Source organism: Haliotis rubra, unplaced genomic scaffold (assembly GCF_003918875.1).
Source record: "Haliotis rubra isolate DU_JTF1 unplaced genomic scaffold, ASM391887v1 Scf14, whole genome shotgun sequence".
Lineage (NCBI taxonomy): Eukaryota > Metazoa > Mollusca > Gastropoda > Lepetellida > Haliotidae > Haliotis > Haliotis rubra.
The window spans coordinates 294,684-307,167 of record NW_025765336.1 but is presented as its reverse complement, the minus strand read 5'-3'; the positions used below and the strand labels follow the sequence as shown (position 1 = coordinate 307,167).

Here is a 12,484-nt window from a genome sequence, read left to right as displayed (position 1 = left end):
TACCGGTGTCACTTGATTGTGATACCTATGAAAATATATTCATTAATTTTGACAAAAATAGATTATATACCACCCATTGATAATTATTTTAGTGTAAGAACGCATTCATACATGATACAAATGTTTATTTTGTGCATCTCGTCAAAGATGTTTGAGTGTATTTATAAAAGTAAACAATTTCTGTTGCTTGGTTTTGGTTGGTAATTGTATAGACACCTGTGCTGAGCGACAGTCAGCAGTTGGACGCATGTTTTGGGGTCCGCCTATCTTCGTCTTGGGAATAGTGGAATCTGTTTGTAAGTTAACAACTCGTATATAGAAAAGTTTATATTTTTGTGGGAAATTTGCTCTTGACACGTACAACATATTTATTCAGATTATAGTATGGTTTGACTTTAGTTCGCTCAGGTAACTGTCAACGCATTTATCAACCTGTGTTGATATATTGACCGTTTGATTTGTAATTTTAACAGGTCCCTCTGGAATGTACTGCGTATGAATATTGAATGGCATTTGTTCAGTATGTTGTACCACATAGCAGATCTCCGACTATCTCGGTCAATAACTCTGCAACAGGTTGTTGTTGATAAGTTTGACATATTTGATGGTACGCGTTACATTTGTGCTACCCATGTGTAACGATTGTTATAATAATCTAGTTCATATGAATAAACTCTTATTCCAGCCAAGGCCTACATCGAGCACACCTTGGTATAGTGCAAAGTCGTCTAGTTATATGCTGGACTAATAATAATCATACTTTCAGTTGGCTTCAATTTTCATTGAACACAAAATCAACTTTTTTTAGAATTTTCAAAAGGTTGATTTTACATGTTACAACATATGCATACTGTAATCATTGATTCTGTATACAAGAAACTGGAATTTTCCAACTTGTTCATAAACCTACATCAATCAAAAAATGAATACTCACAGGACAAACACATTAGAAGGACTTAAAAGTCAACCGGGCATCGAAGGGTCTTCTTGTCAACCCAGAATGTATGAACAAAGAGTAAACCAGTCAAAAGATTAATTTATATGCTTTCCAACATCATTCTGGTGATGCTTACTCTCGCTGTATCAAGCATTTTATCATGGTGAAGTTTTAAGTTTTGAGTTGAGTGTAATTCTCTGTGTATTGTACATACAGTAAACTATGTTAATCCAGAATACTCTTATAATGAGCTGAAGGATATAATGAGTGGGTTTCTTTTCTTCCTATCATTTGCTGTATGACAAAAAGTGTACCAAACTATGGTTATAACAAACTAAAATTAGGGGTCCGTTTGCATTTCTTGTAGCCATAGTTTACTATACTACTCACAACAAGTTAGGGAACATTATCAGAACTTGGCCAGAGTGAATCTGTCATGGCTGGTAGGTATTGCATCACACTCAGGGGTGGCAATAACCCATTGCCCGATGCCCGAGTCCAGTGTTTTTTTCTGTCGGGCAAGCAAATTTGTATATCACCCTGTACCGGTGTCCAGTTGATATTCCAATGTTAGTTATGTTGTTTATTTAAAAAATCAACAAGAAAATGGCCGGTATAGTTGAAAAATGATCAGGGCAAGTGATTTTACATGTGCCACTGTACCGGAGTACACTAGCAATTTTAAAGTTATTTCCACCCCTGCCGTTCGGTTATAGGTGATCTGTTCTTGTTTTGGCATGGGTGGTGGGATAGCCTAGTGGTTTAATTGTTTGATGGAATATTGCTAAAAGTGGTGTTAAACCCGACTCACTCAAATGTCATTGTGAGCTCCTAAAATACTGTTTTTCTACATAGAAATGTGATGACAAGATACCGCTGAGGTTGATAGATACATGACATGAGTTGGTTAATTTCTGAAATATGGTTGACATATTAGGTTATAAAAAAAGGTGAATTCAGTTATCATGTAAGCATGAAGGATCATTGTATTCCAGAGTGATGTCATCACATTTCAGTGTTAGTGGGTGAACACGTATCATAGTGGCTGTAATATGGATTGTAGTGGGTGCAATATGTATCGTTTCGCGGTGCAATATGTATCGTCGCGGGTGCAATATGTATCATTGTGGGTGCAATATGTATCGTTGCGGGTGCAATATGTATCGTGGGTGCAATATGTATCGTTGCAGGTGCAGTATGTATTGTTGTGGGTGCAGTATGTATCATAGTGAGTGGTGCAATATGTATCATACATACTCACCCCGTGTATTCCCACATCTGACTCATTTTCTGATCTATATTTGACGGATCCACTTCCAAACGACATGGACATTATGTAGCTGTTAGATTGACATTCATTTCCTTTCAGGAAGAATGTGCTTCACAAGTTGCAAATGTAATCGTCTAAAGACCAGAGGCCCGGATAAGCTGCGTATCCAGGTAAAATACGCATAGAAAATTTCCTAATTACGCATTGAAAAATAATTGTTGCGTACCAATTACGCATTTAAAATGTTAGATACGCAGAAACGTTAAAACAAATGCGTACGGAATATATTTATAATAATCGCTTGCGTAATGAAAAAGACATCGATTGCTATCAAGTTGTACTGTTTGTATAGGACAAGTGTTGTACTGTCAGTATAGGATGAGGGATTTTTTATGAAATCATTTCCATTATATTTAAGTTGGTTTTGATTAGGTATGACATAAGGCAGAACATACCTGCTTAGTAAACTTACTAAGTCACATAATACTTAGGTGAATAAAATGACTGAAATACGCACATATTTGAAAGCAGTGGGTAACGGAAAATGAAATACCCACTCAACATTCATAATACCCACTCAAAAAAAATACAGTGGGTACAGTACCCACATGAGCTAAATCTTATCTGGAGCTCTGAAAGACAGTAGACAGCTACTAGATAGTTACGAATAATGTCTGATTCTATTCAGTGTTTTAGGTGACAGCTGTAACAAAAGGTCGTGTGGAAATATAACAGTCCAGGCAGCTTTCTCTGAGTCCTGTTAAACAAGCTTATAGATGAATAGCAAGCAGTACACACACACCTAAGCTTATACTTATTATGATGCTCGTCACGCCAAAAGCCCGGGTTTGATTCCCCACATGGGTACAATGTGTGAAGCCCATTTCTGGTGTCCCCTGCCGTGATGTTGCTGGAATGTTGCTAAAAGCAGCGTAAAACTTTATTCACTCACTTATTATGACTTTGCACTGCCTGTGATATTGCTCAGAAAAAAATATATTGTTGTCTCCTTTGACAAGGCTGCCATTGTTCCATCATGTGTAGTATACAGTGAAGCCTCGTTAATCCGGACGGTTGCGTTTCTCAGTAAATTCGTCCGGATTCCGAATAGTCCGGACTACTGAATCAAGACCCAAGTTGCTTCCCTAAGAATTACAAAAACGACACGAATCTGGATAAAACAAATAAGCATTTAATGTAAAGCTTAATTCATCACATCAATAATTTTACCGAGTGACATCCGCATGTTGATCCGACGTGTCTGATCACGTCCTTCCTCAGCACAGGTGAGGTAATGTCTAACAAGCGATCTATTGTAGTATGCCTTGAATGTCCGAATTATTCCTGCATCCATCGGTTGAATATGAGACGTGGTATTTGGTCACATTTCGCAAAGTTAGCGAAGCACACTTGTGACTTGCAGCATTGTCGTAAAGCAAAATCACTTTTTAGTCCACGGACCGGATCTGTCTGTCAAAGTACATTAACCAATCACAAAACAGCTCACTTGTCATCCACGCCTTTGTTTTGTGGTGTCAATCAAAGTGAAAATGTACAGTATCTTCAGTCGGGAGCTTTTTATGTCTAACTAAAACAACAACCCAGTTGGCCAGTTATTTAAGTAAACATCGCCGGGCGGTGTTGTTACGGTTCGTGAACACGACTTACAGCGTCCGGACTTTGAAGCAATTTACTGTTTATTTTGCTGATTGGTGACAGCTACTTACTGTCCGGTTCCGGAAACCGAATTTCCGGATTATCGAGGCAAATTATATAGGCATAGATTGGTAACAAGCTGAAATCGCCCGGGAGGCGAGACATCCGGATTATCGGAGTCCGGACTAACGGGGCTTCACTGTACTCTCGAACCAGTTAGCTTGGTTTATTTTAAAGCTGAATATATCGCTGTGACCAGAAACTTTCTATTCAGAAAGGACAAAGTTATGAATTGCCTTTGTTCACAGCATAAGATGTTTTGTTGAAAAAACCCATAATTGTGCTTATGGTATTTATTTTCCTAGTTAGCCTGACTTCATTGTGCAAGAATGTCTAGGTATGCTTTGCATGTACTTTTCATTATGCTTTCAACAATCATGAGAATGTTTTTCAAGCGTGTCAAGCTGCGTGTCCACATGGTGTATGTATTATTCTCAGTTAGTGCTGGTATTCATGCAGAACATATATTCAATAATTTTGTGTTGTGAAGGACTATGTGAAGGATCTGTGGGTTCAAAAGTATATTTTCAGTAGGGGTGTGACGATACAGAAATTTCATGATATGATACATGTTGCGATATCTTGGAACGATACGATTTGATTTGATGCATATCACGATATGCTATCTTTAGTTATTTTCTTTCAAAATGTATATTTTGGTAGCAAGTAACAGTGTAAATTTTGACATAATCGCCAATTTCTGGTGAAAATTAATAATTTTAAGGTCAATGATACATATCACGATACGAAAAAAAGTATCAATATATTTATCGTCAGATAAAGTATCACGATTATCGATACTACAATATATCGTCACAGCTCTAATTTTCAGCGCTAAATTTGATGTTTCAGTTTACGATTTTATGGTCCATATGTTGGACAAGTTGAAGGGTTCTTATTTATAAACCTTTTTCTATACAGATGACACTGACAAAAATGTGCTGTAAACTAGTATTCTTCCGATTAATTGAAATAAGCCAAGGTTGGTCGCAATGACCAAATGACCAAGCAATCGATCTAATTTGAACACAATCGATTTTAGAACTACTGATTTAGTGTTTGAAACACTTGACGATGGAACATATCTTAGAAGTTGTCAGGGCTTGAAAACGTGTTTAATTCTCAGAAAACTCACTTCACTTACTGACAAGTCTGACCGAATGTTTCTTGAAGACTTGCAAGTTTATGTTCATGATATATTTGTCATCACTTTAAAGTAGCAAGTTGCATCATTTTACAGTGGATATGAAATTTGCAAATGCAATTTGCTCAGTTTCTAAATTAAAAAAACAACAGAGAACCACATGTTTTTACTTTATACTTATCTGCAAAAACAACCTGAACAGGAAAATCTGAAAATTGATGCTACCCAATTGATTTCGATGATTAGGCCAGACCAATTTTATTTCTTGTTTTACGGAGTTTTGTCCTCAGAAAAGGCAGGAGGGAAAAAAATAGAAAAAATAAAGTCTACAAGTCAAAGTGATGTTCATTCTAAATACTCAAAGTATGTTACTTTTGGCAATTTATGAAGTGTATATGGGGAAAAAAACAGTCTAAAAATATTTCTTGTATGTTTACATTTTTGGCCAATAAAAACATTAGGATTTTATTTTTTGAACGGGTAAAATTAATTTTTATTTTTTTTCTTATCCTTGAAAAAAGGACAGGCGGATCCGTAAAACAAGAAATAAAATTGGTCTGGCCTCAGCTGGTAATGAACCAATCATCAATTAAGAGATTTCAACCAATTCCCAACACTGCTGTATACCTAGTAGAGAGCTGTGAATGGGTGATGCACTGTCTGAGAAAATATTTTGTCACAGGGTAGTTTCATTGCCATAACAACAGAACAGGTTTATTGTTTAGTGTGCACTTATTCAGACAGCATACAAAACAAGTTTGTTGCATATTTAAATAAGTTACTCAGAATAAATCACCATGACCTAATTAAATCTGAGTTGCTTGCATGAAAGAATTATCAAAATAGCGACACTGTGCGTAGACCTTTCAGCTTGCTTGCTCGCGTGTCTTTACAGATCTTTGTTTACTGATTGATTGAATGCAGACATGTCAACATGATCTCTACTGTGGTGAATTATGCAAAAAACTGCTATAACAGACCAATTTTATTTCTTGTTTTACAGATTTTTGTCCTCAGAAAACCTAAAGGCAGGAAGAAAAAAAATACAAAAAAAATACTAAAAGTATTTTCTTACTTTTGGCAATTATGAAGTGTATATGGGGCAAAACAATCTAAAAACAATATCTTGTAAATTTACATGTTTGACCAATAAAACAAGATTTTATTTTTTGAGCGGGAAAAATTAACTTTTATTTTGTTTCTTACTCTGGAAAAAATACAACCGGCGGATCCGTAAAACAAGAAATAAAATTGGTCTGGCCTAAACCAGGCTTAGACTTGTATTGCTGCCCTAGCTTCTACCAAGTGTGACATACCGTACTTGGTCATTACATCGACAACTGCAAAATCCCAGTCACCTGAAACAGAGCATAGGGCGGTGGGATAGTCTAGTGGTTAAACTGTTCATTCGTCACGCCAAAGACCCGGGTTCGATTCCCAACATGGGTACAATGTGTGAAGCCCATTTCTGGTGTCCCCTGCAGTGTTATTGCTGGAATATTGCTAAAAATAGGGTAAAACTAAACTCACTCACTCACTGAAACAGAGTATCAAACAGAAAAATGTCATGAAAAAACATCTCTCATAGGTTTTCAAAATCTTAAATACTGAATCCCTGGGAATGAAATACATTTACTGAATACCCATAGAAAACCATCACTACTCAAGTAATTGATTAGAAGTGTATAAATTCTCCAATGGCAGGAGCCCGGAGCTTAGGATCATGTACTAGGATGTATGGTACTGGTACTGACTTTAAATATGGGACAATGTGTGAAGCCCATTTCTGACCCCACATGCAATGTATGTTATTGCTGGAATATTGCTGAATATTGCTGGCGGTGTAAAACTAAACTCACTCACTCACTCACTGGGGGCGGTGGGGTAGCCTAGTGGTTAAAGCGTTCGCTCGTCACGCCGAAGGCCCGGGTTCGATTCCCCACATGGGTACAATGTGTGAAGCCCATTTCTGGTGTCCCCCGCCATGTTATTGCTGGAATATTGCTGAAAGCGGTGTAAAACTAAACTCACTCACTCACTCACTGGGGGCGGTGGGGTAGCCTAGTGGTTAAAGCGTTCGCTCGTCAGTCACGCCGAAGGCCCGGGTTCGATTCCCCACATGGGTACAATGTGTGAAGCCCATTTCTGATGTCCCCCGCTGTGATATTGCTGGAATATTGCTAAAAAAGCGGTGTAAAACTATATTCACTCACTCACTCACTGACTTTAAAACAAGCAGGCAGTGTATAATGTGTATAGCTATGAATATTTCATATTTGTAGTTTCTGAAAACCAATCAGAAAATATTGTCTTTATTTACCATTTTTGATGTTCATCTCAAAACATGCACAGTTTCAAAGAGGGATAAGGTGGCCCAGTTTTAGAAGGCACTGCAATTTGCTGAGTTGTGAAACCTGTGATCATTGGTTTAAATCCTGGTTTGCCCCAGTTCTGTTTTTAGGTTTGTCCATGCCATATTGGTACTCATAAGGTTCACTGAAGTGACCCGTAAAGTTCCAGGTTAGAATTGGTCTTCAGCATCCCATGCTTGTTGTAAGAGGGGACTAACAGGATTGGGTGGTCAGGCACGCTGATTTGGTTGACACATGTCATTGTATCTCATTTGTGTAGATCGATGCTTGTGCTATTAATGATTGATTGTCTAGTCCAGACTCTATTATTTACAGACCTCTGCAATAAAACTGGAATATTGCTGAGTGCGACGTAAAAAACAACAACAACCAACCACTGAAGCATCACTCAGACTTTCTCCATCATTAAGCCGATACACCATGATGTAACTGGAATTCTGTTACCATGGTTACACCAAACTAACTCAGTACGTAAAAAACTTTTTCATTTAGTAAACTGATTAGACACAAGGTCAGCTTTCTAATTTCTAAAATCTAACAGACGGAGGATTGTGAATGCTGTTCCAGCATTTGGATTTTCGGACCTTCTCTGTCTATAACTTTTCACATATGTTCATAACAGGCACCGTCCACTTACTAATCTTTACTGAAGACAGTATGTACTATATTTCCTCGGTCATGAAAGAGCCAGCCTACATCTAGAGTATACCACCTAACTGTTGCAACATTAATATGTAATGATTTTTCATCTTACCATGAAGTTCATGGCAATAAAGCTGCACATATGTTAATAAGCTATGCTGACCTTATGCAATGCGACCGACAACTGGATTAATTTCCACTATTTTCCCATTGCACAGCACTTTCTGGAGTGCTAAATCTGTAATGAACCAAGTCTAGATTTGTTTCTGTCAAAATTATATATATATATTTAGAGACTAAGCTTTAGTCTAGGGTGTTGAGTGGTATTTTCAGTGCTAAGTTTAGGGTGGTTGAGGACACTCAATAAGTCAAGATTCATGGGATATGTTGGTCAAGAGTGTAGACTAATAGTGAGTGAGTGAGTTTAGTTTTACGCAGCACTCAGCAATATTCCAGCTTTATGGCGGCGGTCTGTAAATAATCGAGTCTGGATCAGACAATCCAGTGATCAACAGCATGAGCATCGATCTGCGCAATTGGGAACTGATGACATGTGTCAACCAAGTCAGCGAGCCTAACCTACTGATCCTGTTAGTCGCCTCTTACGACAAGCATGGGTTACTGAAGATCAGTATTCTAACCGGATCTTCACGGGTCGTAGACTAACAGGGAGTCCCTGAAACTATATTATTTTGACAGACAAACAACTCCATTTTAGCTACAGAAGATAAGAGATGGAGATTCTGAACTTAGACTTGCTTCTTTTAGGATTATTGCATTACAATAAAACTATAATAATAATATGGTACATGGATCTGAGACAAACTAGGGTGGGGTTGCAATCCTTTTGAAAGTAGACCATGATATCATTGGGGCCATAAAATAACTAAGTGTATTAGACGGAGAGAGGGGACATTGCAGAGTGCAGTCAATAAGCCATAAAAACACAACCCATATACTACCTGAGGGTTGAAATTGATCCCCGTCCACCGCTGGATTACAAGCTGCATGCTTGCTGTAATCAGACATCCATGTTTCATGTAAGTTTACTTTGTACTGAAATGTATACTGATATAAGCAGCGATCTGACACACACATGTGTCATTGTTTGGTTTAATAGACCATTGGTGGCCATCATGTTGTTTATGATTATAATATTCGGCACTAATGGTCGTACGTGGTGGAAAACTGCTTTATCATGCTTGCATAATATACTTTGAATGTGACGGTGTTGATATATCATTGCTTACATCAGTGCAGGTGTTTCTAGTAGAGGTGGTGGCTGCACTGGTTAACCCTTTAATGCTAGTAACTTGTTGGAACGTTGTCACCATGTTATCAGTATATGGCTTGATTACTTAGGTCAATAGATGGGCTAGTGGAGGGAGAGCAATATTTAGAGTGGTTGCCTGTTAATAAGGACATTCCTAGTGCTCCAATTGTAGCACGTTCATATTAAAACATCAGAGTTATGGTCACCTTAGCTTTACGTTAGCTTTGTACAATGGAGCCCTGGGTAGTCTAGTGGTTGAAACATTAGTCTTTATCACAGTCTCTGGTAAATGTGCAGTGACATGGGGTGCTGGGGTAGTCTAGTGGTTGAAACATTAGTCTTTATCACAGTCTCTGGTAAATGTGCAGTGACATGGGGTGCTGGGGTAGTCTAGTGGTTGAAACATTAGTCTTTATCACAGTCTCTGGTAAATGTGCAGTGACATGGGGTGCTGGGGTAGTCTAGTGGTTGAAACATTAGTCTTTATCACAGTCTCTGGTAAATGTGCAGTGACATGGGGTGCTGGGGTAGTCTAGTGGTTGAAACATTAGTCTTTATCACAGTCTCTGGTAAATGTGCAGTGACATGGGGTGCTGGGGTAGTCTAGTGGTTGAAACATTAGTCTTCTTTATCACAGTCTCTGGTAAATGTGCAGTGACATGGGGTGCTGGGGTAGTCTGCCTGGTTCCTGAAACATTAGCAAATCCAGATTCCCTCAGCATTCTCTGCCTAATCTCCCATCTCACTGGGTGTAAATCTCCCATCTCATTGGGGCTCCTATTCAATATATAAAGTCAATTATTTGTTTCTATCAAAATCAGTCCCTGAACGACATTATTTTCCCTACAGCCTAGCCCTATCTGGAATGCTAAAACCCTAAATGAAGCAAGTCTAGATTTCCTCAGGTCTCACTGTCCCTGAACCACATTATTTTCCCTACAGCCTAGCCCTGTCTGCAATGCTAAAACCCTAAATGAAGCAAGTCTAGATTTCCTCAGGTCTCACAGTCCCTGAACCACATTATTTTCCCTACAGCCTAGCCCACCCTGGAATGCTAAAACCCTAAATGAAGCAAGTCTAGATTTCCTCAGGTCTCACAGTCCCTGAACCACATTATTTTCCCTACAGCCTAGCCCTCCCTGGAATGCTAAAACCCTAAATGAAGCAAGTCTAGATTTCCTCAGGTCTCACAGTCCCTGAACCACATTATTTTCCCTACAGCCTAGCCCACCCTGGAATGCTAAAGCCCTAAATGAAGCAAGTCTAGATTTCCTCAGGTCTCACAGTCCCTGAACCACATTATTTTCCCTACAGCCTAGCCCACCCTGGAATGCTGGCCCTAAATGAAGCAAGTCTAGATTTCCTCAGGTCTCACAGTTCCTGAACCATTATTATTTTCCCTACAGCTAGCCCACCCTGGAATGCTAAAGCCCTAAATGAAGCAAGTCTAGATTTCCTCAGGTCTGCAGTCCCTGAACCATTATTTTCCCTACAGCCTAGCCCACTGCCTGGAATGCTAAAAACCCTAAATGAAGCAAGTCTAGATTTCCTCAGGTCTCACAGTCCCTGAACCACATTATTTTCCTACAGCCTAGCCCACCCTGGAATGCTAAAGCCCTAAATGAAGCAAGTCTAGATTTCCTCAGGTCTCACAGTCCCTGAACCACATTATTTTCCCTACAGCCTAGCCCACCCTGGAATGCTAAAACCCTAAATGAAGCAAGTCTAGATTTCCTCAGGTCTCACAGTCCCTGAACCACATTATTTTCCCTACAGCCTAGCCCACCCCTGGAATGCTAAAGCCCTAAATGAAGCAAGTCTAGATTTCCTCAGGTTACACAGTCCCTGAACCACATTATTTTCCCTACAGCCTAGCCCACCCTGGAATGCTAAAACCCTAAATGAAGCAAGTCTAGATTTCCTCAGGTCTCACAGTCCCTGAACCATTATTATTTTCCTACAGCCTGGCCCACCCTGGAATGCTAAAACCCTAAATGAAGCAAGTCTAGATTTCCTCAGGTCTCACAGTCCCTGAACCACATTATTTTCCCTACAGCCTAGCCTCCACCTGGAATGCTAAAGCCCTAAATGAAGCAAGTCTAGATTTCTCCAGGTCCTCACAGTCCCTGAACCACATTATTTTCCTACAGCCTAGCCCACCCTGGAATGCTAAAGCCCTAAATGAAGCAAGTCTAGATTTCCTCAGGTCTCACAGTTCCTGAACCACATTATTTTCCCTACAGCCTAGCCCACCCTGGAATGCTAAAACCCTAAATGAAGCAAGTCCAGATTTCCTCAGGTCTTACAGTTCCCTGAACCACATTATTTTCCCTACAGCCTAGCCCACCCTGGAATGCTAAAGCCCTAAATGAAGCAAGTCTAGATTTCCTCAGGTCTCACAGTCCCTGAACCACATTATTTTCCCTACAGCCTAGCCCACCCTGGAATGCTAAAACCCTAAATGAAGCAAGTCTAGATTTCCTCAGGTCTTACAGTCCCTGAACCACATTATTTTCCCTACAGCCTAGCCCACCCTGGAATGCTAAAACCCTAAATGAAGCAAGTCTAGATTTCCTCAGGTCTTACAGTCCCTGAACCACATTATTTTCCCTACAGCCTAGCCCCACCTGGAATGCTAAAGCCCTAAATGAAGCAAGTCTAGATTTCCTCAGGTCTACACAGTCCCTGAACCACATTATTTTCCCTACAGCCTAGCCTTCACCCTGGAATGCTAAAGCCCTAAATGAAGCAAGTCTAGATTTCCTCAGGTCTCACAGTCCCTGAACCACATTATTTTCCCTACAGCCTAGCCCACCCTGGAATGCTAAAACCCTAAATGAAGCAAGTCTAGATTTCCTCCAGGTCTCACAGTCCCTGAACCACATTATTTTCCCTACAGCCTAGCCCACCCCTGGAATGCTAAAGCCCTAAATGAAGCAAGTCTAGATTTCCTCAGGTCTCACAGTCCCTGAACCACATTATTTTCCCTACAGCCTAGCCCACCCTGGAATGCTAAAACCCTAAATGAAGCAAGTCTAGATTTCCTCAGGTCTCACAGTTCCTGAACCACATTATTTTCCCTACAGCCTAGCCCACCCTGGAATGCTAAAACCCTAAATGAAGCAAGTCT

The 12,484-nt window shown here is 39.6% G+C and overlaps 1 protein-coding gene across 1 annotated transcript in view; it reads left to right on the top strand.

Moving 5' to 3' along the window:
- Positions 1-225: 225 nt before the first annotated feature.
- LOC124268674 (phosphatidylserine synthase 2-like) overlaps positions 226-12,484 on the top strand; it is a 58,562-nt gene continuing 46,303 nt past the window's right edge. Inside the window, 1 exon segment of the mRNA XM_046703645.1 lies at positions 226-296. The gene's annotated coding sequence lies outside the window, so the exon portion shown is untranslated.